This window comes from Amblyomma maculatum, chromosome 7, assembly GCF_055883805.1.
Source record: "Amblyomma maculatum isolate TAMU_Amacu chromosome 7, ASM5588380v1, whole genome shotgun sequence".
Taxonomy (NCBI): Eukaryota; Metazoa; Arthropoda; class Arachnida; order Ixodida; family Ixodidae; genus Amblyomma; species Amblyomma maculatum.
Genome location: NC_139350.1, coordinates 85,354,595 through 85,381,822, shown reverse-complemented (window position 1 = coordinate 85,381,822; position 27,228 = coordinate 85,354,595). Strand labels below are relative to the sequence as shown.

At 47.2% G+C, this 27,228-nt stretch overlaps 1 pseudogene across 1 annotated transcript in view; it reads right to left on the bottom strand.

Moving 5' to 3' along the window:
* LOC146183835 (nose resistant to fluoxetine protein 6-like) overlaps positions 1–26,514 on the bottom strand; it is a 31,721-nt pseudogene extending 5,207 nt beyond the window's left edge. The window contains exons 1-11 of the transcript XR_014708410.1: positions 26,434–26,514; positions 20,297–20,398; positions 18,203–18,213; positions 16,659–16,785; positions 10,806–10,930; positions 7,970–8,149; positions 7,167–7,260; positions 4,559–4,678; positions 4,202–4,370; positions 958–1,037; positions 140–262 (exon numbers count right to left, since the gene is read on the bottom strand). The product of XR_014708410.1 is annotated as a nose resistant to fluoxetine protein 6-like (transcript). The remainder of the gene's footprint in view (positions 1–139; positions 263–957; positions 1,038–4,201; positions 4,371–4,558; positions 4,679–7,166; positions 7,261–7,969; positions 8,150–10,805; positions 10,931–16,658; positions 16,786–18,202; positions 18,214–20,296; positions 20,399–26,433) is intronic.
* Positions 26,515–27,228: the final 714 nt, after the last annotated feature.

Below are 27,228 nucleotides of genomic sequence, written 5' to 3'. Positions count from 1 at the left end.
ACATTAAGAGGCACTAGAGACCTTGCACACGCGTACATTATGGCGCTGCATCTCCTTTAGTAGAGTCTCAATTAAAATCCAGTAGTGCACCAAAGAACAGCGGATTTGCTGCAACAGCAAGTCCAAAGACAGTAATTACCCTGCTCTGTATTCTTGGAGCAATGCCGTAGGTCCAAGGTCGTTGGCATTGTTGATGATGAAAGTGGTCAGCGAGCAAGCAAAAATGCACACTCCAAGCCCCGCCATTGGAAACTTGGGCAGCCTGCAAAAAAATTCCAAATTATTCACACGTCGCACATATCCTTCATTCTGCGACTCAAGACAGGCTAAAGGCCGGTGCAACACCAACCGCTTTGTGGCGCAAGGCAATCTAACACCGTAACTCGTGCTACCGGTTACCGGTGGTTTATATCATTACATATATCTAGCACGGCGTGATGCGCTCAAGTTGAAACGGTTCATTGAGGTCCCATTTGCGCATGAGCCCACTGCAACAAAGGGGACACTCCTGTCACTACGCAGGAGCAGCAGAATCCCCGCAGAATTATATCACGGTAGCGAGTCGCCCCGCTATGCCTATATTACCTGTTCTTTAATAATTAATCTTAGCGCTACACATATACCCAGTCGTCGTTTACGTAAACATTTTTTTTCTTTTCAAGTTTGTGGCCGAAAAATAAATCTTGAGTGGTTTCTAAATTTCTTTCTACAGTGAGCGATCTACTACCGCTTGCCACCTACATTTCTGTCAGGGCTACAGTAGCTCGAACGCACCAGAATTCAGAATGACTGCATGTGGGGCGAGTTGGTTCATGAATTGAAAACACTACGGTGCAAAGAAGAAAACACAAGAAAGGTGTGGCATTCGTTCTGGCGTTTGCTTCTTTGTGCCGTAGTGTTTTCAAGGCACCAGTATTTACTCAAGTTAGCGCAGATCGCCCATCCTGGGCTTCTTACCGTATCAATAGGAAGCCGATTGCAATACTGAAGACTAAAGCTTGAAAGACAAAGGCCAGGAACCATGTGTGCGGCATGCACTGAAAAAGAAAGAAAAACGGGTAATAGCAATTAGATCCTCTATAATGCGTACGATAAGCGTTAGCCGGTAAACTTTGTCTTTTTCATATCGTTGCATTTGCAATGAATGCAGCTGCTGCCACGCACGTGTGTGCGACGATTGTGTTCTTTCTCTTCCAAGCTACAACCGTGCTTTATTATGCAACCAATGTGTTCTTACGAACTTACAAACTTTGTCCCACAGCGCATTTGGGACCGCACAATGTTCTACGCGCGGCGTGCGTCACGCTATGATGGCCAGAAGAGGTGGAAGCTGTTGTTACGCAATATGCGACAATCTCCGTGGAGGCGCCGCTCCGCAGTTGCCACAGTAAATGCTTGCCCACAACGTTTGAAATACGACTAATCTTTTTTTTCATACTCTTTTTATAATTTGTTTTCTTCGCGCAACCGAGCACTGCATTTGTTGGTGCATGAAATATGTGTAGGCGGCGACGACCGACTTATTAAACGCTGGCGTGCTGTTTTTCAGGCATTTCCGAAGCGGTCACATGGTGAAAGCTCGTCGGCTTCGACCTTCGTTGCTTTGTTTTTTTCTAATTGGCAACGTATCTTTATTTTTCTTTTTTTTTCGTGCAAGTCACCGGTTTCGCTTGTATTGTGCATGACATCCAATCTCCCGTGCCCGCATTTGCGCAGATGGCCCATCTGCTAAGCACACGATGCTCGTCCAGACGATCGTGTTTATAGTTTCGCTAGTAGCGTTCCTAAATGCTAACACGCTGCGCTGCGTATGTTTTTCGTCATCTATCAAACTCTATACACGAGAAAACAGTCTAAGAATTCAAGGTGAACGCAGGGGATAGTTTTTTTTTATATTTTGTATTTGATATTGACAGCAATTATTCCTCTGCTGATTTCAGGGAGAAAGAATATTAAATAGGAAGCAGAAGACAAAACAACGCGCCGCTTTCTATTCCTCTTTCTATTTAATATTCTTTCTAATTAAAATCACTACACGAATAATTGCTGTCAATATCCACTACAAAACATTAAAAAAAAAACTATCCCCTGCGTTTACCTTGAATTCTTAGACTCTTGGCTCCTTTAATTGTATCCTAATGAGCCCCACATTTCCCGCACAATTTTCTGCTCTATACATGAAAGCCACTCTTTAGTTCGCTAATGCGACCAAACGGGCATAAAGATGAGCTAACACGTCCATGCTCAGGAATCAGAGGCGATCGTAAGAACGCGATCAGGTGGAATACTTGCGGCAAAAAAAAACACGTCCGCGTTTCGAAATATCCTCTTCAGCGCCAAGGCAGATTCAATTTATACTCGTTTGTTTTTGACTAATCCGAAAGCTCAATTTTAAATCCAACATACACAAACGTTCTATTTGGGTAGCATACAGCTGATATTTCGAGATGGCATTGGCGCATAAGCGTTTTTCTCGGCATTCATATTTGTCTCATGATGAACGTACAGCAGATGGCCCATCGGGCCTTGCTAGTTTTCTAAAGATTTGTTTCGCGGTTTTCTGCTCCTTTATTTTGCGCTGTTACCATAACACCGGAAACCTCCCCCGAGTGACAATTTCTCAGGTGAGTATTTTCAACGCGACACTGGCAAGGGTTGTGGCGACATTGCGGAACAGGGTAAAGCTTTTTTCATGCGTTGTTTGGTTCGAGAAATTACCTGATCATTTATTAGACTCGTTATATTCTAAGAAATAATCGACCTTCTGATAAGTCGCAGAAACTATCCAAGGATCCGTAGCCGGCCTTGGCAGCTACCATCTGTCAGTGTCATATTGGCGATTTTTCGCTCTCAACCTCGACACCGATGTCCGAATTGTTTAGTTGTCTGTATTTTCTGGCTCCAATTTCTATCGCAAATGTAACATGTCTGCTCCATTGATTTGCCCAAGAACACTTCGTTCACGTGTGCCAGACACACAGCCTCCAAGCAATCTCGGAGAACATGTACCACACCGTCGGAAGCCTGGCGTCTACTCGTTACTGAAAGTTTTAGGATGAGGGCGATGATATCGAGGATTTTTTGCTTCAAGAGGATATTTGCCTACCGAGCGTACATTGAGTATAGTTGGGAATCACTTAAAACGCACGGTACCATTGTTGTCAGTCACCAAAGAAGCGCAGTTTGAACATAATGTAATACACAAAACATCACCGGAGAAATCAAGGCTTAAGTGGCACACAGGATGCTTTGTCCGGCCCGTCCTGGGTGAATCTCCAAACCAACGGAACGACAAAATGGTTTTTTTTTTTTGCGTAGCTGGTTAATGCTAACTGTTCGCTTTTATTATTATTTTCAGTAAACTTCTAGTTTCCTGTCTTCGCCGTTTTGTGTGTACAGGGCTCTTCTTGTAAAATATATACCGCAGAATTATTATATTTTACCTCTTCAACTGTAACGTACCTGAGTCACGTACGTCCTCGATCCAACCAAACTAAGCATGAAAGAGAATCGCTGTGTTCCAGTCTATTATGTCGGCCGCTGCGCGGCGCTACTGCGGCGACCGACGCACACTGAAGAGCGTCTTCCGATTTGCCGCAACCGGGCGTAGAACATATTTCGCCCTATGTTTGATATTCTGTACCTCGAACTATGTACGGCCTTTCCGTATCGTGGCTTATGCGCCACATCAACGGTGGAGGCTTTACCATAAAAGGTGAAGTTGCTACTGCCTGTGTTCTCAGGATGCCAACCCATCAGGTCATTTCAGGATCGTTTATATGGCTGAATGGCGTTCCATGGTGATTGGAGCCATTTTGTAGTAACTGTGGGTCCCACTTTATGATGGTAAAATTAGCCATGGGCCGTGTACAGGCGAATTATCATGTGGTCGCGGACGCTTGACATTGACTGCCGCCACTTCCTATTTCGCGGAGACAGAACCTTCGCATTCAGATCTGGCTAGAGCCCTAGAACAAGTATAACAATTTCATCCATACTGTGAAACTTTGTAAGGGCACAATGTTTCGATAAATGGGGTGATATGGTTCCCATATTTAGCTCCTGAGAAGCACATTAGCATTCATTCTTAGTGGTCCACTTATGCAGACAGTCTACAATGAGCATTACTGATATTGTTAGAACGAATGCCCTTGATGTTCGTTTACTGCTCGGCTTTCCTCCCAAGAACTTGCTGCCTTACCTGGTCTTTTGTGGCGATGAAGGTATTGACGAAGAGCACATTCCACTGCCAACTCCTATCACATTGTGAGAAGTACTTTTGGCTTTCAATGCCCCACGAGGGGCCACTTCCCAGTGCGGGGAACTTGGCATTGATCACTAGAATTAGTAACATGTACAGTGGTAGCAACCTGCAAACATAGAAAAAAAGAAACGAAAAATGTTTGGTTAGTGTACAACCAAAAAAAAAAACAGAAAAAAAAACTCAAGTCGCTGGCTTTCATGCACACGTCTGTCAGCGCTTATGCGAGCACATGTTGCGTGGATCCATCGGATAACTCCGAAAAGGGACCAACGGGAGTAAAAAAAAGCCACGTACATTACGTAGAAGTATTTGGTGGCAGTGAAAGCGCATCTGAAGTACCTCCCAGCAGTACTGTCTTCCGGGCTTCCACAGCGCCGTACCACTCGCACTATGTTGTACGCTATGGACATGACATTGCAAGGCAAAAAGTGAGGCATCCTTGAATCACGCTTCGAAGGCTTTCATGTCTTCACACAGCTCACCAAACCCCCCCCCCCCCAACACACACACACTTTTTTTTAGGGCTGTTTGTATTACACATCGGGTGATTGGAAGTGCGCAGTACGAACAACTTTAGGGCACGGCTGCATGGTACGTTGCCTAAAGTGCTCATAAAGGGAAAAACAACCATGGGGTGCAAGTAAACTCCGCCTGTAAAACTATAAATCGGCAGCGTTAATGTCCCCCGTCAGAAGGCCCCCCTGTGGGTCTTCGTTCGTGTACATTTACTTTACTGCGCGGTTAATCGCTAATACATTAATTATTGCCCGTATTATCCCACAAACACTGATTTGCGTACAGTCGTAACTTACCACATTCTATGAGAGACCACCCGACATAGATACTATAAACCCCACTTAATCCGCTCGTACGAAAGTGCCTGCATGGCCTAGGGGTGGTGCGCGACTCAGGGTTCTTTATTTATTTTTTATTGGCTGGGACAACAAAATGGTGTCCACCTGATACAAGGGTCCAGCTAACATTATCATCATCATAATCATCAAGGGTTCCTGTGGGTGTTCGATTCTCCTCCGATCTCAAAGGAGCCGATCGAGCTGGCACCTCCAGCCAAGTTCGCTATGTGATGCAGTCTCGTAACATCTCACAACCCGACAATCAATCAGTGCCTGGTCATGACAGCTGCCAATTACCACCTGCACGAGGAAAGCCCGTCATGTTGTCGTCCACAACGCCGACAATGCCCACGGCAGAATTTCTGAAGCACAGGGTCTTTCACGTTACCACTTTTTTACAGTAACCATTAAGGAAATGCGATTAATTATCTGCTAGTCAGTGATCTCGGAAATGTACAACAGATCAGATATTTGCATTTCGTAACATGAGGTGGTTATCAGGACGCGTACACTGCGTCTTTTCGGTAACACTGAGCTAATGGAATACAGCTTATGTCCCTTGTCGGGAGAGAGCGCACGGGGCGAACGCAGCGACGCACTACCTGATCCACGTCGGTCGCGTCAAGTCACGTGACAACAAGGACGATGTAGGACCTATGTAGCGGCCACGTAGAGCTGTCCTTCTCCACCTTGGTCTCTCTGTGCGTTTTGTTTTCACATTTTTTGCTGTCTCTCTCCAGCTCGGGTGGTGTAGGTGATGGGGAGTGAAGTTCTAACATGGAGGAAGCGTACGCGATGGCTGCGCAATCATTGTTCACGTGTATTTCTTCACTTGCTTTTTTTTTTTCGAGAAGGTTACCAGGGAAGGGGGTTCGGGGGTTCTGTGCGCACGCAGCTGAAAAGCTCTCATGATAGTAAGAGTGTTAGGTAACCCAGCATACCTCTCGCCGCCGCATTCGTTCGTATTATTTCAGCTTCTGAAGAAGCAGAACAGCATATCTAAACTCGACCCTCCCTCCACACACTCCTCCCCCTCTGATTTTTTTTCCGCCCTACCTCACTTCGACTATCCTAGCATTAAGCCTGCTTTTTGTGTTAATTCCGTTTTTTTTTCTCATCAGTTGCTACAAAACGTAATTTTCTTTGCCACCCGCAAACTTGCCCGGTTTTACATTGCGCAAATGTGGACCATTAACCTTGATGGTGTGGCCAAGGTTGCTAAATAGGAAAGGAGGCAAAGTTTTAACACTGAACAGATGATTACTTGTTATGTTCCTAGCATTGTTTTATTCAGCTTGCTGACTAGATTCCCTCTTTGCGTATGATGTTCAAAAGGCATTTTCGACTTTATTAGAGAAAAAAAGAAACGAATCGTCTTTTAATGCACACTGGTTGCTACACTGCACTGATAGACGTGTATATGTACGTGCCATAATGTGCGTACGAGCTGAGAGACGCAGTGCGGGAGCTAGCAAATAAGCGAGCTCGAAGATCAGAAACGTCTACATGCTTACTTGCAAGATTTACCGTGTTTCATTTACAATGGCATTGTTCAGGTCGTCAAGCCGATCGAGGTTTTCAAACGAAGCGGTGCCCAGCAGAACTTTCGTAAGCGAGTAGGGACGAGCAAGACAAGCGCGAAAATTGTTTCGCCGGCTTCTCTTCGGCCCTCTCGAGGCTGCCCACTTGCTCCATCCGGCGTTGGAAACCCCTCCCTCCCCCCCCCCCCCCCTCAACACACACACACAAAAACAAACAAATGATGTGAGGGCGCGGCCACCATCTTGACGCCACCCTGTCTTTGCCGAGAACGAAATAAAATTAAAAGCCCGCAGAGGCTGGAAGGAGGCGCCTTCAGGATGGCTCTACGCAGCCGTAACGTAGGCTCTACGTCATGCTTGTTGTCACATGACTTGACGCGACCGACGTGTAAAGATGCAGTCCCATCTGAGAAGCGACTAGATAAAAGTATCGCCCCCACCAAAACACTAAAAAAGTAAGCAATGCGTTATGTCACTAGGCATTACTTTTTGAAATATAATACTCGCATGACTGTAGTGATGGCGTCAACTGCCAGGAAGTTGTTTATGGCAAACTGAATCATGGGATCATTCAAAACCTCTCTCAATGACTTAAGATTTCCTGCAAAGAATTGGAAAATGGAATGTTCCTGAAAATGTTATCCAAATCAGCTGCGATAAAATTTATATATTTTGCCATTTTAATGCAAAATGACTGCTTTGTTATAGCCGATCTACGGTTAAGTTTTGATCATTTCGTTTCGGTATACAGAAAGAACTCCCAGAGAAATAAACCATAGACCAAGAAAACTGTGATTTTACTTCGTTTTATCCGATAATTTCCTATATCCGTGTTTGTTAGAGCGATGTTCGACTGTACTTGGTCTACTGTGATATTCAAATGAATAATAGAAGGAATAAACATGTTTTCTTACAATTACTCAATATCGCACTGAAAGCATAAGCAGGGTATACAATAAGATATGTCAGACGGCGGACACACATAGTGGTTCTCGATAGCAGTGCCATTCGGCGTCCATAGAATCGCACTGGTGATCCATGGCTTTAAGTGACGCCATTCTCTATGTAAATGAATTTTCCATGCGCTGAATTGTCGCACGGGCACAATTTCAGTAGGCCGTCGGCTGACGCCAGAATTGATCTTGTAAAAGCTACGACAGGACACAGAAAGGCGCACTTCTCTGCTGATGGGCGATCAAGTGCGTTTGGAAGGAATCACCAATATGAGCGCTAATCTGGCTTTCGCGCGCGCGAACTTGGTTGGCGCATCGTGTGAAGCATTCCAAAGAACCCGAAGGCAGGGTACGCACCCGACAGGTTGAAGGGTCGCAGTATGAGCGTGCTGCCGATGATGATCCAGGCGAAGCTCATGGAGGTCATGCCCGCCATGGGCGCCAGCGTTGCGCTACTTCTGCGGGCGCTCATGAGCATACGGAAGTTACGGTAGGCCGAGAACGCGCGCAGAACTTGCACGTAGTGGTTCTCAGCCCCTGAGAAAAGATGTAGATGGGTTAGGCGGTCGAGAATGCCATTGCGAATTGCTACATGTATAGCCGCCTTCCAATCAGGCGCACCTCGGAACTCCCACTCTCTCCACTTTTAGTGCCTGGCATGATAATGACAGTTGTTTCGATGGTGAACTGCTGTACATTTGAATCGAGTGGCCCAACGATAATGCTCAGCCACAGCTACGCAATGCGGCCACGTTACCGAGCAAGTCGACACGACACACGTTTACGAGAAGAACACAAATTATACACGAAGCATGGGGATACGATCTACTTCATCCGTTGCACAGTTGCGCACAAATCTGTCGCTTGCGAACGAGAAACGGCCTAGTGCACCGACTGTGAAACTCAACCAGCCACTCCTTAAAGACCGCGGGAGACTTGAATCCGTAGCTAAGCATGTCATTGGAAACTGCTCAATTCATTAGTTATTCTTCCGTCATCGTCTTACTGTACCTGCTGTTTAATGTATTTGTAGAAGTAAGGTCAAGCTTGCTCTAATTCATCGGCCATAGGCAACAAATATGGGGTGCATTTTTGTTTTAGGTAATGACACATAAGACATTACAGTAAGTTCTCTTATATAACTTCCTTGATTACTGTACTTGGATACCCGCGTGGTTTTCGTCTACGACAAGTAAATATTTTATCATTGATTTTTTTTTCGTATTCTGTTTTCAACAGCCGAGCGATGGCTAGCTATGACATCGTACATGAGTCAAGACTTTTGCCTGAGCTGTTTGGTTCATGGCTAAGTGACGAAAGAACAGCGCGAAAAATATGGGGACTAATGAATGCACGCAAACACAGGACGGGTGCTGACTATCAACTGTTTCCTTTTTTCAAAAATCAAGCAGGATAAATACCCTACATGCTGGACCACGTGGTGTGGTTGGCCACATGATAAAGCGAAGTGCCCTTGAAATTAAAGAACACATCAAAACCAGAACATAACATCGTCACCAGTGCAGTTCAAGAAATGTTCATCAAAACAAAGGTACATCGGCTCGTCTTCACTCCAACCGGAGAACGGATGGCGGTTCGAAAAATTGAGTGCAATGACGAAGGAAAGGCTGGAAAGGGAAAAAGATAACATAAAAATGAGTGTAAGATGTGGAATAAATATGAATGAACTTAATAGCATCGCAGCAAAAGTCCGAATCAATCAACAAACCAACAGCCAACAAGAAACACTGCGAAAACGTTCTAAACATAAAACCGGCAGCCAACGGTTAACACGGTGAAACAACAAAAAACTAATAATAAAACAGCGCCGGTGCTGTGTTCCGCCAGTATTTTTTTTTTTTTCAATTTGACTCTTGTACTTGTTTTACGAAGCTCCTGTGCTTTGTCCTTGTGTTTTTGTTGTTGTTGTTGTTTTACTGGATGAACTGTTGGCTGTCAGCTGTTTCTTGTTTCTTTCGTTTTTCGCCATGTTCCTTGTTGGCTGTTGGTTAGTTCATGGACTCGGCATTTTGTTACGATGGTTTTAGGTTCATTTGCAGTTCTTCGACGTCTTCCACGTCTTTCAAACAATTTTATTAGGTCTTTTTTACACTCTGGCCTTTCTTTCCGTCGAAAAGCGACCGCCGGCGCTTTTCGATGTAGGTGTAAAGCGAAGCGCCCATGTGCTGTGCGATGTCAGTGCGCATTAAAGAACCCTAGGCGGTCGAAATTTCCGAAGTCCTCCACTAGAGCGTCTCTCATAGCCTCAGTCGCTTTGAGACGTTAAACGCCACAAACCAACCTTTCCTTTTTCTCAGCGCACAGCTTTTTCATCCGTCATCCCTTCTCCCGGTATTGTTAACACCAAGCGATGTAAACCTCTCTTTTGCGAATAATTTTTTGAACTGCACAGGTGACGATTTTATGTTTTGGTTTTTGATGGGTTAACTCCTCTGATTTCAAAGGCACTTTGCATTATCATCACACCACGCGGTACAGTGCGTTTGTGTTATTCGTCGTGCTCGGTTTTCGGAAATAAACAGTTTATAAGCACCCGCCCTGTGTTTGCGTGTATTCTCCCGCTCTCGTTCTTTTTTTTTTTGCGCTGTTCTTTAGTTACATAACTTATATGAGGGATGAAAAAAAGATAAAGTCAATGCTTCTCTACTCGATATGATTCCTGTTTTTGAGGGAGGCTGGCCTTAGTGATGTAGTGAATTAAAACGATGGAGCAACAATATCGCAGTTTTTTATCCTTCCCGTGACTTATTAACTTTAATTTTGTAGCCATAGCTCTGAAGCAGATGAGCAGATGAGAAAAGAAATTCGATTGTAAACCTTTAAAAAGTGGTAGGCGAATAGCAGCTGGCGATCCGTGCATAGTACTATCTCATGCATCACTACACAAAATAAGGAACGCAATTAAAAAATAGGTGGCTATAATCTTTAAAAAGGAAAACCAAACTATATATCCTGCTTCTTTCGACGGAATAAAAGTCAGTAATGAAAAACAAGGTCCGTTTATGCTCAGAACAGGACTACTCAAGCCGTCATTTTCATGTCATGCTATTTAAGTCTGGCACATAATATAGCAGCTTCTGTCTCTCCCTATCTGTTTCTTTTTTTTAAGTTCTTGTCGGACATTTCGACATGATTTCTCATAGAACGTGACTTCAGTGTACTGACTACTTACTTATTTCATAAGAGTGAGACTTGACTATTTCCTTTGCGGCAAACTCCCTGTTGACCAGCATGAGGAACATGGCGTCCACTAGTGTTCCCAACACGACTAGGACGAGCAGTACGCCCACGATGATCCTGTAAGAGAAGATAATGGCATGCATCAATGAAAGTGGCGGCCTTTCTTGGCTAAACTGCCCAAACCAACCCAATTAGACAGCGCCAGAAACAAAGCGTTATTATTTTCAGACAGTATGGAAAATGCAAAGCAGCTTTGCAAAAAAGGACTGTGTGTAACCGTACAAATCGTGAACTAGCGGAAATTCAGAGGAATGTCGGGCAACGAAGGTTTTGTCATGCAGAGGCCCTCAACAACCTGCACGAGCGCATGAAATATTCGACGCGACAAATACTGCCTTCTTTCCGGGCCTGTCATAACATGAAGCAAATACCGTGACCGTCTTCTGATGCCTGTGGACACGAGGCAGAGTTGATCACGATGTTAGGAACGGCGACAGCAAGTCAAGCAGGAAAGCACCCGCCTAGGACCACGTATGCAGGAGCCCGGGGCCATCATGCTGAAAGATATATAGAGGACGGCGACGGCAAGACTCAACTTGAGTCAGCAACACAGAAGGTCTGAGAGGAACGCGGTTTTGTTTGGCCGGTCGTCACCAGCGGTCAACAAGCGGCCACGTGGCATTCCCCCTTCTTGGTAGCCGTATTAAGGGAAAAGGGCCCGGCAACGCTTCTCCCATGTCATTGCAATGGAGCGCGCGGGCTCCTTTCACGCAGGTGTGTGCCCAGAACATCAGCCATCGACAAACACTGGGCGCTTCTTGTGCCGCCATCTTCACCGCCACTACGGTTTTCTCCTTGCCACCAAGTCTGAACCCTTTCAGAGCCGGTGTCACCAGGAGTAAGAGTTTGTGGAAGTGCGTCATTGTGTAGTGATCAAGACACTCCCTCAACTAAGGCCCGCTCTTAACCTAGGGAATTTAGGGAAGACAAACTCTATAAAACTCCCGAATGGGTACGGGCATCATGGCTCTTGCTCTAGTTCTTGGTTCTTGATTGATTCGTCAAAGATGTAGATAAAGCCAGTCTTCTTCGTCATTCAACTGCGTACTGCCTTCACTCGTCAGCATCTCTCTCCTGGGTGGAACGGACGTCGCCATGTCTAGGGAATCGTCCAGCGTGCACCCGAACCCCACATCTAACAACGTCGGTATATTAGTAGAAACACTGTGCTACGTAAACGGCGTGTTTCCAAAGTAATGGGAACACACGAAGCACTGTGATCCCTACGGGCTTTAACAGGAATGGCATGGCCAGAATTGCTTTTAGAGCAGCTCTTGGTGCAGGCAGATATGCCTTCTGAAGCACGCTATGGGGCATTTGAAAATGTGCATTCAGGAGTATAGCTATGGAGCTATGGAATCGTTTTGTAGCAGCAATATTAGTATGTAGCAACCTGATACTGCGGCCATGCAATGTAAATCTTCATTAAAATCATTAAGTCATCCGAATTTTGTCCGGGCAATGCAGTGAAAGTGGTACCTAATTAGAAACAGCCTTGTTCACTGAACGGATTTCGAGCAGTACGCAGTTTCAGCGCACTGGACGAACCACACGGATGAAAGTGAGGGAAATATGTGTAGACATTAGAACGCGTGAACACATCGCAAATAAAATTAAAGGACCAGTGTCGCGCCGATCAACGTTCGAAACACGCGATTAACCGAATCGCGCACCTGACTGCAGCCGCGGGACGACGATGAAATTAACTGAAACTGTGCCCCTGAGCTGCACTTCAGATCTGGGGACTCCGACCGTCATCGTGACCGCCATAGCACGGGCGAAGAGCGCGTGCACCAATGTTCTATTAAATTCAGATTTGGGGGACTTGGTGTTCCAATCGCTGGCTGCGCGGGTCGTACCTCCACGGGATGCCCCGCACAAATTTACCGGTGCGAGCGCGACCACGCCCGTATTAACGAGCGACCAACGCCGTAGAATTACGTGGAGCTGCAGGACGACGCTTACGCAGTAGGAATCAACGAGGTTCAAATAAATTCGATGTTACAAAACTTGTGAACGATTAAAGCTGTCACCGCGAAGCGATCGCAGAAGAGCACGGATGCTTTGTCCGTTCCACTGTGTTGCCATGCGGGACAACTTGTGCAGGTGCCGCGTCTCTCGTACGTGGTACAGTGATCGAAAATGATCGCAGCACTGGCATCCGCTCGCCGTCGTCACCGCTACTCGTTATTTGCGCTCTGCCCCGGCACTATGACGCGTCGCGCAGCACCGCATTTCTCGCTCACTTGCTGATCGAAGCTTGGAATCCACGATCACTGGCCGCTAGATTGGACACAAAAATACCGCAATTTACGAATATTCATACTGATCGAATACATATACGTAGAAAAAGTGCGTTTCGAGTGCACTAGCAATTGCCATCGTAAACTGCTTCGTATGATCGGACGGCCAAGGAAACCCCAGCAAGTGGAACAAAAGAGGCCTTTTTGGCGCAAGGTCGCGCGATTTCGGCGAATTTATTGCTTTTCGTGCAGCATGAAGCAGAATACTGCATTGTGTTAAAATGACGCATTGGGGCAGCTGTCCCACATCTGGGTAATCGCGAAAAATATAGTGGTATTTGTCTAAGTGTAATTCATAATTTTTAGCTTTGACCGAACTAACAATGAGATGCGCAATTGAATGCCGGCAGCTATGAAGTGACGAATAATTTATAATAGATGACGGGGAAAAGAACATGAAGGCAGTAGAAAAAAAGAATTCCGAAAGCAATGCAGAATATGCATTGGAGAAATGCGAAATCCCGACCGTTGCTGCTGCACACTGTGCCAGGTTCAATTCCCGGTGGCGCGCCGAGTACCCACCAGTTTCCAACGGTTGTAGGATTTGCCCCAGCCTAGTGCTGGGCTCTTCTTGGGTGAAATGCTTGGGAAAAATTCCCATGGACGAAAACTCTTGGTTGAAAAAACCGAAGCGGTGACCTTGTGGCAGAGCATCCCCCTCGCATTCGGAACGTAAAAAGTTCTATTCCCGATATCGCCTGGCACCAACCGGTTTTCAAAGGCTACAAGCTTTCCCCGGTCTAGTGCTCGGCTCTTTAAGATGAAAAGCTGGGGAAGGAGGCTATGGGCCAAAAACGTTGCACCGATGGGCCAGTAATTCTTTCCGCTATCGGAAAATCGTAAGGCCGCCTTGCGCGGCAGAAGCCCATTATGTAGCCCCTTTTACATCAGGGTAGGACGGAGTTTCATATTTCTGATTTCCCCGAGAATGAAAGAAAGATATCCTGTCTGCGTTTTTCAGTGCAAATTTACCGATCTGGTAGGATGAAATGTTTTTTCCTTCCTGATCTTGATTTTCAAAAATGAGCACGCCAATGAAATAAAATACAGGAATAAATTCGGGAAGATAAACTGAAGAACAGACTGAGGAACAGCACTTTTACATTTATTTAGCAAGAAGCATCAAGAACACACTACCCCGTCACTCAAACCACACTTGATAGCAGAGGGCATCGTTGGCGACAAACCCGGCCTTTACAACGTTGACCCACGCATAATCTTGGCTGTAAACGGCGGGATTTTCAATTCCGGCGACTGGCTTCGTAAATGCATCTTCTGGCACTGCCCGTAGTGGATGTAACTCTATTTTCATGTACCTTGGTTTCCTCTGGAGATGAAGGACTTCAAAAAAAACGGTCTTGCGGAATGGCCAATGACAAAAGTTGTCGTACTCTCCCAAGCAGAAAGACAGGCCCAAAGAGACCATGGTCACACCAAAAAATTTGCGGAATCGGCACACCGCGTGGAATGTGTACAGGGACAGGACCTCGCGCATTTTACTCTTCAGCGTCACTACGGGTTCAGTCTCGAGTGCGCTGGTCACCGCCCCGATGCCGGAAAAGGCGAAGATAACCTTGCGAGCCTCGCACACATCAAATTTCACCTGTGGTTCAACCTTCATCCTTGCCTCTCGACTCGCACCGGGGACTGAAGCACCGCCACCGTCAACCGCACCGAGAACTTCCTCGCTTGTACGCACAAAGCTCGAGTCGCCCGCCCCGTCTGGCTGGGCTGCAATACTTGCCTTCTGAACGTACAAAGTTTGAGAGCTGCCGACCGCCACACTGTGTTGCGAAGCATTCTTGTTGAGCTGGCCACTCGGAGCATCGAGCTGGACGGACCTTTCTTCACAACGACCACCTTCCTTTTCCCTCTCGGGTTCGTTCCAAATTTGCTGCTGTGTCACAGACGAGTGCTCGTGCGAATGTTTAGAAACTCCAACAGTGTCGTCGATGAAGTGTCTGCCATCTTGGTCTGTCTTTAATTGTCCCGGTGCAGAAGCACGTGAGGGTCCACCCGTTAAGCTTCTGAGAGCGCCCGACGAAGAGGTGAGCACGTCGAAGTTTGCCGCCTTTCTCTCGCTTTGCCTCAACGTCAACGCAGTATTTGCGAGAGCCGGACTTAGTGCTGCTGACGTAAGCTTAGCGTTGCATCTAGGCCCCAAAGACGAAGTCGTGGGTCGAACCGGAGGCTTCTTTTTTTGACTGACCTGTCTCGCTTCTTCAGAATTTGTTCCGCTTGCAGGTGGCCAGCTCCAGTCCGTCCCGGATGCTCAGTCTCCGCTGCGTTCAGGAGAATGCGGCGCTGAGGCCAACACTGGCAATTGACCTTCCAGTCGCTCATCGGGGTGTACCTGCCTCAAAAGAGGAGGCCTCTGAAGACCGGGTCTGACGACGTCGGCACTAGGATGTGGCGGGCAGTGTGGTTTCTTCCGAGCTGTTTGGTGCATTGCAGTTAAATCTGCGGCAACGTTTCTTACCTCGGCTGACACTTCAAAGGAACATGGCGACCTTTCTATCGTGACTGGCACGTCATCTTCTTTATCAATTCCGTCTTTGCCCGAATCTCCTGAAATGCAGCCTGCCTCGCGCGGCAGAAGCCCTATACGTGGCCGCTTTTTTTTTTTACAACTGCTGCTGACTGCTGCTAAAGCTGAAGTTCAAAGTAATTACCAATACGAACATAAACCACATTTGCAGGCGGTTAGGTTGTACGAAACTGGGTTTGGCCCACCAGGGGGCGCCGCGGGGTTTTCCAAGCGCACACGCCTAGATAAGCTGAGCGCGAGGCCGGAGGACACTTGTACCCATTTTTACCTGTGGCTGTGCGGCGGGCGGTCGTAGTAGAACTAACCACCTACCGCAACCGAGACGGGTGATCTAACTACTAGGCCACGGCTGCACTGCTGCGCCCCTTCAGCTTTGAGCCCTTGTTTCGAACGAGGATCGCGTTCGTTGGAGTGCTGGTGAAAGTGTAGTTTACAGTTTGTGGTTTATGGGGTTTAGTTTCCCAAAGTGACACGCGCTTTGAGAGGCGCCTTAGTGGAGGGCTCCGGAAATTTTGACCACTGGGGGTTCTTTAACGGAAGTGACATAGCACAGCACACGGCGCCTAGCTTTTCGCCTCCACCGCAAAGCGCCCGCGAAGGCCGCGATTCAATCCCGCATAATTGGGCACAGTGGTCGCAAGCCATAACCGCCACGCTACCCCCGCGGGGCTGCAAGTGTGGGATTTTACGGTGCACCATCGCTCCTGTCGCGGGGCGTTCCTTTGCGCGCGTTCGTTGCAGTGCTCCTGCAAGTGTGAAATTGTCGATATGGCGTCGCTCACCATCGCGCCCCCTACGTTCCCATGGAGACGACAGGAACGGTAGACAAGGGAGACCACATCTAGCGGCATCTCAAGGGCATATCTCGCGCACGCGAGATTTTTCACTATGAGCCAAAAGAGGCTTTCGCCTTAATAAGCAGTGCATTACTTACGACGCCGCTAATAAGGTGGCAGACTGTTCATGCGTGCCGAGCGTCTCCTTCGTAACGCACTGCACTAATTCAATGCCCATCTTCACGTCCGGCGCTTTCATTCCCAGTTGAGAGACGTAAAACAGCACTGCAAGGGAGAGAAGCACACATTGCACGCATCAGCACCGTTTGTTGCAAATGAGCTCCTTGTTTGATCATAGAATTAAGAAAAAGTATCTGAACTGAGTAATGGTGAAAGCCAGCACAGCAGTGCATTTGGTGCCTCAAAATTTAGAAGAAGGGAGGGTATCGGCCTCGTGAAGACCCTGTCATACATTTCCACCCTCCCAGCGATGGTCTATAGCTTTGTTAGATTTAAAATAAGCAGGAGAACGTAACATCGCGTGCCGGTCCTTCGCCCACTACACCTCGAATTGTTTTGCGCGAACGCTGTAGACAAAATGCTCGCTCAAATGCTTCCTGCACACGTGATAATGAACAGTCACTTCTTTGTCCATTCACAGCTTGTTTAACCGAGCTTATCTCAGTTAATTTTGGTCAAAAATGGGAGCTTACGCTAGGTTTCGTAGCGCACGTCCGGTATTGATGAGCAGTTACGGAACGTGGTAACAGCTTAAAGGGCAACTCTAGCGACGGCGCCAGATCAATATGTTCGATGCTCACATTCGCTAACAGGCAAAAATAAACGGATAAAATATTTACGGCACGTTTAAGCTCCCCATTTAAGGCTACGACGAGATGTCGTTAATGGCTTCCCTTACGGCTTTCCCTTGCTTCACTTGGCCCTCTGATACACATTCCTATTGGCATACAGTCCTAGGCTGCAATATTATCCAGCTACTGACAGTAAGCAACCATCCAAATTAGAGATAAAGCCAGCCAAGCCTTGCGAACATGCGTGCATGGCCTAGGGAGTACCGTTGCTGAATAGGCATTCAAGATACCTATAAAGTATTCTCACCCACCCCCCCGTCTCAAGTGAGGACCCCGAGTTAGCAGCTCTTAAGAGCATGTAGTATCGTTACACCGCACAACCGATTCACTGCTCGGCCATGTGAGTTGCCAACTACCACCTATCGAACCATGCCCGTGATATTTAGCTCACAAATGCGATGCAGAATTTTTTTTTTAGAACGGAGCTATTCAACGCTATATCGTTAAAGTACGCCTCCAGTTTTTCAAACGCGGATGCTGCAGCTCCACTCGAGAGCCTGCTAAGCAGCAGTAAGAGGAGCCACGTGATCCTACTTACTCTCGTAGACGCTGCAGTGAGGAATCTCACACCCGTAATTATGTGATACATTAGGTTTAACGTACCGATACGACTAGAGCGGCGAGGGGCGTCGTAGTGTACGGCTCCGAAGTATTTTCAACCATCCGTGGTTATTCACCCAGTTACGCCTCCATCGAAACGCTGCCGCCGCGGCCGGGATGGAAACTGTCTTAGCAGTCGAGCGTCAAACTCTGAGTCACCGAGACGGGGCTAGTTAGATCTTCTAAATTTTCCAAAGGGCCGGGTCCCAATCCAACACGGTGATATATGCGACCACTGCCACTGAGAACAAAAAGTGCCGCCCTCAACGTCCGCGCTTCTCAATTCAATGCTCATATCAGAGGAGCCACAAAACGGAAAAAGCATACAATGCTGAGTCGCTTTGTTGAAAGAACGACGAAAAATAGCGCGAACGTCGCAAGGGCACAGAAAGTGAAGGCGAGATACAGCGCAGTGTCTTGTGTCCTTTCTGTGTCCTAGCGAATTTTTCGTACTTCTGCATCGTCTTGAACAGTCAACCATTTCTTGATACGTTATTGATTGCTGAAAGTACATACGTACAGTTTGGTCGTAAATTACAGCTAGACAACTGCCGACCCTTTTGTTGCTTTCTACTCTCCTACACAGCACAGAGTGGGTCTTCTTTTCGTTCCCTAGAGTCATTCACTTAGGAAAAGCTCTTTAGAAGAACGTGGGAGAATCCACGTGCTACACTGGCGATACCAGCCATTTGGTAGCCCGTGGTTACACGGTCGGCTGCTCAACACGAACCGAATGCCGGCCACGCTGGTAGCGTTTCAATGGAAGCAAAAGCCTAAGGACACATGTGTTATGTACGATATCATCATCATCATCATCAGCCTGACTATACCCACTGGAGGGCGAAGGCCTCTCCCGTATTTCTCCTATTATCCCGATTCTGTGATAACTGCGTCACTTAACCCTGCGAACTTCTTACCTCATCCGCCCACCTTACTTTCTGCCGCCCCCTGCTACGCTTTCCTTCCCTTGGAATCCAGTTTGTTACCCTAAGCGACCATCGGTTATCCTCTCTTTGCACTACATGTCTTGCCCATGCCCATTTCTTCTTGATTTCCACTAGAATGTACGTAACTTGAGTTATTTCTATGAGCCCCCGCTCTGCACGCTTCCTGTCGCTTAATGTTACCGCTACGATTTTTCGCCTCCCATGATTAGTCTATATGTACGATATGAGGACACGCTGAAGAACCCCACGCAGTACTGTGGTGCCCCTTTCGGACTTTACTGTTTCCCTCCCTCCACCTACCTTCACCCATGGCGTGGTCGGGGCGTCCGTCGCTAGTAACAGTTACCACGCCTCTGCTTTCCCGGTATATTTTCCTTAGACAAAATAGAAGAAATATGAATGGCTCTGGAGAATGGACGACATCCTTCAGGTCACGTCTTTATATTTTTGCAGCATGACTGATATTACGTTTGACATCTTTTGTATTTTATTAGACCCACCAGATGTGTAGGTTTCTGTCGCTAACTTCTCGCTGTCAATTTACGAAACGATGATTGGTGACGAGGATAAAGCATAATACTCCGGGCTGGCTGTTTTTACTTTGTGCTTGCGATCACTAGCGCGTACCCCAAGACAAGGCAAGTAGTCCGCTTTTGGGAGTGGTTTAAAAACGAAAGCATTTTGGTTACCCTTGCTTTCTGTGCAATTGCAAATACACAGCTGGGACCTCTGTTTTGTTTTTCTTTTTAGATGCACGATAGAATAAGATCAGCTCCAAGACGTTCTGTGCACGGCGTCCGCAAAGAAATGCTTGATCAACTCGGTGGGCGCTCCCTCTGCAAGTAGACGTTTCACTGCATTGCCGTTTTTATTTCTGAAGAGCCTTCAGTAAAAAAAAAAGGAAAGGAAGGAAAAGGACACCAACTTGCTGACGCTATACATGCTTGTAAAGAGTTTAAGGCTGTCGTACTGGTGTAGTCGTCTCACTTCTTTTTTTTTTCTGTCAGCAATTTTGAACAACAAGCATTCGGAAGATGAATAATTACTGCTCCAAAATAGCCCTCCTTCTGAAACAGTTCGGTCAGTGTGTAGTCTTCCCATGCTGCCACGCACAGGAGAGCACGAACACCGGCCGCATGTGCGCGCTTCCGTTCATGTTTCGCAACCCTCCGGTATATTACAGCGGCGCCCACTCACCCCCAGCTGCAATGGCCCGGAGCAGACATGGCAGTAACTGAATTACAGTAATGAAATTACTCTAATTTTTGTCATTACGTTTAGTAGTAATGAGTAATGTAATTTATTACTTTTCTGCAATTTTCAGTGAAGTAATTAGTAATGTAATTTAATTACTTTTCAAAAGTAATTTTGCTATGCATGGCCCAAAGGGCCCTTTCGGTGCACGCCGACGGAAGGCAGCCCCAAGAAGCCGAGGAACTCGTCCATCAGCTTGGAAACGTCCTTGAGATCATTTTTCTGCTAGAAGAGGGCATTACAGAGTATTGTTCAGTAACGAGAGAGTTAAAAAAAACGAAAGGTAGGAAGGTTTCTTTGTCCGGAAAGGCAGGGAAGGTATGAACGATCGATTGAAAAGTAAAGATAAATTGGCGTTGTGGTGCAGGGCAGCAGGTTAATTTTGATCCCCTGCAGTGTTTTTAAAGATAGCGCGCGACCGAGAGCGCATAGCGTACGGGCCTCTTTTGCATATCGTCTCCAACGATGGTTGGTTGGTTGCACAACTTTTAATTCCATCGGAAATGGGTGTCCTCTTCCCCGCCCCCGGCACGCGTGCCGGGGAAGACGGGGAGTCGTGCGACCGCGGATTAGAGGCTGGCAGGTAGCCTTTGGCTTGTTGCGGCCTCTTCCGCCAGATGGACGGTGCGGTGCTGGATCGCAGGGTCCGCGCTTCGCAGCAGGGTATCCCAGGCTACTCTACTTGTAATATTTTGTCCTATCCCTGGAGATTGTGGGCTCTCCCAAATTATATGTGATCGAGGGTGTCTCTCGCCCCACAGTGTTTGCATAGATCAGTGTCCCCAAGGTCTGGTAGCGCGTGAAACGCCCAGACCGGCTTCATGAACGCATTAGTTTGTAGCCGCTTCCTCGCGACAGCTTCTCTATTATTTAGGATAACATCTGGCGGGGGTACCAGTCTACGTCCCAATTTATAATGGTCGATGATTTCCTCGTAATTTTGCAGACGCTCGTCGTATGCCGAGTGTTCGGGGGGCTCGACGGCTACCCTAAAGTAGAGAGCTCGGGCTAGCTCGTGAACCGCCTCGTTACCAGGGACGGCAGCTTGAGCGGGTGTCCGAATTAACTGCATTTTCCTATTCAGCGTTCTTTGGGTGAGGATTTTCGAAATGCGGCCGTTGCGTCCGGGGCTCGGTCTCGTGGCCTCGCGCTCCGCAGCACAACGCCATTGAAAGAGCCCCACGGGGTAAAAATTAACCCGCAGCCCTCCACCAAAGCGTCGCTTTTTCTCCTCCTTCTCTCAGTCCTTCCCCTCACGGCACACTTTTAGCGGTCACCAATAGTGGGAAAGTTATAGCGTCTTTCTTTCATCGCAAGTAATCTTCAGACACCGCGACGTGTGTGCGCTGTGGTACAATTCTTAAAAATTTGCGTAGTGTGCTACAGGCAGACGCTTGGCATAATGCGAGATCCAGAAGCCAATCAATAAGTGTCCGGCCCCCCAACAAGAGAAAAATAAAAGAGAATAAAATAATCTATACGCCACGTTCATGTGGCTTACTTGAAAAGCTGGATCCGACATTGCATATTTCAACATTGAGATGCAACGTAAGAACAAAGGCAAGCACAGGTGGGAGTTGGGGCGAGCGAAACCACATAACGCTGATCATCTGTCCGAGAAGCTATCCGCGGAGCCGGCTTGGCATTATTATTACTCCTTTTTTTTCTTTTTCTTTTGTCTGTTAAAATGCGTTCAAACTGGCACGAAATGGACCTTTTGCAGGCGACAGCCGTCGTACTAGAATCCACACATCCCAGCGGTTGGAGTGTGTCATCGTAGACAGGCACCAACAGCAGTGCAAGTGGAGTCGTGGAATTAAGCCTAACCTAATTAGGCGATGCGTTGGCCGCACACTACTCGGGGTTGCGTAAAACCGTTATTCATAGGATATTATATATCTTATCAGAATAAAAATAAAGTACGATACTGAGTAATGTACGATGTGAAGCTAGACGAGCCGATTCGGATGCTTGCAGTGAAGGAACGGCGGAAAAAGACGCGATAGGAACGCAAAAGAGACTACAAAAGCAGTGACAATCAAATGTTCGTTTTATTGCAGGAATAACCCGGAAACACATTCGCGCGCGCGCATATACACGCAAGCACACACGCACACAAACGCGCGCGAGGAGGAAACCGTCGTCTCCGTATGGATGTTCTCCAACTTTGGTCTTTTTTGAGGATGTTTGTTTTTGTATACTGTGTACACCTATTTTACCTGTGGCAACAAGATCAGCAGATGACAGTCAGCTCCCACGTTGAATGGTCTGCTTTGCGTCGCGTTTTCGTTTTGCGCGGCTCCTTCGCTTTTATGAAAGGATAAGGCTTCCGCGCAAGGGGTTCAATTTTTATTGTATACGAACAAAAGCACGGGCCCAGATGTCGTTTTGGCGCCTATAGCTATGTAGGCACATTCCCGGCAACGTTGCGAGTATTTATTTCCCCCTTGGACGAATAGACATCTAATCAGGCGGCATTAGAAACGCTTTAAAAAAACTTGCGAAAGAAACTGCACACAGAATTTAAAGAAAGCGGCCTGTTCGCACGCAGGCGCTCAAAGAAACGTAACAGAGCTGAAACTTGAATTAGCTAACTTCCTGCGAGGTCGCAAGCTGTTCCTGAGGCCAGGTATACATCGCGTTGCTCCAAGCGGGTGCAAAAGGTACCTCTCTAGTCTACGACTTCCGGAAAGTTTGAAACGTTCCGGACTAGCGGCACTAAGCACTTTTACTCACTATAGTAACAAGCAGTATACTGAGAGCATCCATCATGACTATGATTTGGAATGGTATCTTCAGGAACGCTTGTGCAACCATGCGACACGGCTTTCGAAACAATAATTTCTCTTCGCAAAAAAGTTTCTCTATTGCCTGATCTGGCACCAGCGCCGAAGCTGACCACGTGCAAGGCGTCGTCATAATTGCAAAAATGCTTTCACCTATTCTAAGGAGGGGGTTCTCCTGTATTGTAAAAGGTCCTCGAACATGTGACCACAGCATTTTCACGGGAACACACAGAAAGAGTCGGAATCGCCAGCTCGTTAGAGGTAGGGAACGATAGTATTTTAATTAATAGAGGCCTACGTGTGTATGTCGGTTAGCTCCACTATTTTGATCTGCTTAGCTGTAAACATGTGGTAAACACGAGAACATAAATCCTTTCGATGCGTTTCGCCACTTCGGTGCCTGTGCTTTGTCGCTTCGTCAGCGACGACCCTTTTACGTGCGCATTTCAGTTCGGGAATCCGAGGCCCATATTTTGAAAGCTGGTCGCCTTCAGCAAACAACCAGAGAGAGGAATTGGTGGTGGAAATGATGGGTGTAGGTAAAAACATCCAGGAAAAAATGTCCCCGAAGGATACGGCCTCGGAAAAACGTAACCAGATGAAAAGGCCCCTGAGGAAGATGCCTCTAGGAAAAAATATCCCCTAAGCAATATTTGGTCCTTAGACTGAATCCTTCCGAAACAATGTGCTAACGAAATTGCACCTTTTTGCTTGATTCCTAATTAGAGAACAGATGTAACCATTGTTTGGGATCTGGCTCCTCTGGGTGCCTGTCACTTACAGGCAGTATAGGAGTAGAGAAGAAACGGCGAAAAAGTCCATCGACATGTGATCCGGTAAGGTTTATATAGGTTACGTTTAGGCTTGTGCTTTTTTGTTGTAACGAACGCTCCGCATCGCTTCAGTGTTTGGCCACTTTCAAGAGGACGGTTGGAAGCGCTGTAGCATACAGTATTGCCGCTCTCCACGGGGTAACGGAGTCTTAAGACTTATGGCACAAAAGGAACCACAACAGGTGAAAAGGAAGAAAAGTTTGTAATAAATATGCAAATTACCCTCAAGCTAAAACCATAAAAGTAGTTCTAGGTAAAAAAATTGGCTGTGGCTTAGCTTGGGTAAGCCTGGAAGATTGCGGAAGAACCGCCTTTGTTCTGCTGGTAGTTTGGACATTGTTGCCCTGTATGGCTTTGCATGGATTCACTCTGTACACAACATGGTTCTACTGTAATTTTGCTTTATTTAATGCGATGAATACGCTTTGGTGGTCCGTGAAGAAATGGCTTTTGGTCTGTACATCGGTGATGACATAGTCGTCGGAACATAGAGAAAGAGATTGGTAAAGAGCGGACACTCCCATATTGCCCAGCGGCCCATTTGACTGTAGCGCACCAAGCGGCCGGCGACAACTACTTCCGGTCTTGCCTAAAGGCGCGCGATTTGAATGCTATAGCATGCGCTGCGCCCTTCCCTGCCCTTTTGGCGCATTATTTTGGTTTTACATGGTCTGCTAGTGTTTGTATTTATTTTCAGCATGCATAACAGCATGAAAAAAACTGGCCATCAAAGCAGCTGCGCCACAGCCTTTGCAAAACAGTATTGCAGAAAAGACGCCAAGTGCTTTGTGAAATGAACATTTATTTTGCTGCATATAAAACACATAAGAGACGCAGCAGATGTAGACGGATGCATTGACAAAACTTGGCAAGCATTAGGAAGGTGTGCACAGCATAGAAAAATAAAAATACACAAGACGAGAAACAGCACTTAGGTAGAGACAAAAAATAGCATAACATTGATTTCCGAATTATGGCAAATTATATGCAACAAAACATGCATTATACATAAACTACACAGTCCCAGTCGCGGCTACCTTAGCAAGGGTAGCTTGTATTGTTCAGGGCAGAGAGGAGTACTGACGCTTGGGGGAAGGCCACACCGTTCACTCGTTGCATGTGCCGTGCTTTGGCTGTAGTCCGTGGGTCCATGCAGTGCTGTTGGAAAAGGAATGAACATGATGCAGAAGGTTGCAGTGAAATGCAAGGCCACTGCACCGCGCACACATCTGTGCATGTGGGTGCGTACTGAAGACTTGGTGAGCAGCAGTTATGGTCCAGAACAGAAAAGCTGTCATTCATAAAATTGATACAAAAGCTACTCTTGCAACGTAGAGGTCAGGAAATGCAGGCTAACCGAACCTATCTGAAAATGCATTTCTACATTGAGTGAAATAACAGCCACTAAACTAAAATATTCCTCAAAAGCACTGAACAGGGGAAGCTTGCAGCATAATAAAACATTTCTCACTTTAAGGTTGTCCCGTTAAATGTAACGCGACACCACGCAAAACTAGCTGTTCGCAAAACCGCGGCCTGGCCTCACCGCAGCCGGCAAGCACGCCTGTTAGCTTGCCCTTCATACGCGACTTTGTGAAGCGCAGACCGTCGTGCTGAGCTAAACTACCCGAAATGCCTCACAGTTTGACAAGAATGAAACATTTCTCAACTTGCGGTTGCCCTGTTAAACGCGACACCACGCAAAACCACCTCACGCCACCGCGACCAGCACGCCTTGTCATGCCTTTAGCTTGCCCTTCACGCGCGACTTTGTGAAGCGCAGTCGCCGCCGTACTGAGGTTAACTGCATGAAATACTGCGCAGTTTGACAAGAAAGTCAAGAATTCAACATTTCTCACCTTACCATCGCCCTGTTAAACGCGACACTTAGGAAAACTAGCCGCTCGGCAAACCGCGTCAGGCCTGGCCGCACCGGCCGGCTAATACGCCATGTTGGCGCAACGGCATGCCTTGGTGCCTTCACATGCGACTTTGTCCAGCGTGCTGAGATCAACTGTTCGAAATGAAGCTCAGTTTCGCTGGAACACAACATATTAAACCTCGCCGCGGTTGGAAACTGCCGGAGCGTCACGAACTGCGCCTGAACAGCCGGCGCGAATGTTCACGAGCTGCGAAACTTAATTGACACCGGCCGGCGTGGTCATGGTAAAATGCTTCAAATGCAGCGTAGTTCAGCAAAAAACGTTGCTCACCTTGACGTCGTTCCAAACCGTAGTCGTTCCGCGTAGCAGCCCACAAGAGATAAAAATATGCGGTCTGTGCCGCACAGGCGCGGTGAGGCACGAGCAGACGACTGCTCGCTCCCTTCGACAACGTTCTGTCGTCTGCTCCGGCGGGCTACCTCTGCAGCGAGTGCCGTCGCGCGCGCGTCCGCGCATGCCCGCGCTGGTGCCGCCATCCATCAATCGGCGGCAGCACAAGTCACGCGTCATTTCCTGGGGCCAGTTTTCGCCCAGTGTCCGCTCTTTACCAATCTCTTTCTCTATGGTCGGAATGCCTATATTCGTCCATAACTTGTCTCCGAAGTTTCACTTGGCCTTTCCGTATACAGCGATCTTGACCGGCGTGCTCGCCAGACTGATACATACGCACGGTGTTTAACTCGCCGTTCTTCCCGCACTTCGTCTGTTTCTTCGGCACGGCTCCGTCGCTTGGCCGCAGCAGATCGTTCCAGCCTCGCCTTGTACACATCATCCGACATAGCGCACTGAGAGGAGCGCCGCTGCAGCCCCGCGTTTTATCCCTTCCTCTCGGCAGCGGCGCAGCCGGCCTGTGAAGCCTGACATCCGCCATCGATGGCGCTAGCTGGGTCCGCGTCTCTCGGTCTGTATTGACGTCACGCGGTCACGAGGCGCGCAACTGTGTGAGAGGAGCCACGACCATCAATGGCAGAAAGTGGAAGCAGTATTGCTTTCGCAATAAAAATCGGTTACAGTTATTGACAGTAACATAAGCTGAACTTTCGCTTCCAGGTGAAGCGAAAGCGTAATGTTAGACTGCACCCTTCTGGGGACATTTGTTCTAACTTCACAAATTGTGACTTTTTAATGCAAAAGCATTGCTTCGCTATTTTCACAAATTTCTGTCCGCAGACCGCGTCCGAAAAATTGTGTCCGAAGCAATTGTGAGTAACTGAGAAGTTGTAGAGGTTAATGATTGGTGTCAATCGATAGAGGTAACGTAATATTGTGTCCGAAAAAATATTAGGCCGATAGGTTAGTTAGATAATAATTTATAAGTAAAAATGTAGAAATCAAGGCAAAAATGGTCGCATTAGCCAATGGCTTGGCGGCGCATTTGAATGTATCAAATACTAAAATAGTAAATAAATCAGTCAGTTAAGGTAACGTCAATGATGTGACGTCACGCAACCTGAAGTCGAGCCAAAAAAGGGCATAGGAAGCTACGGACGCGC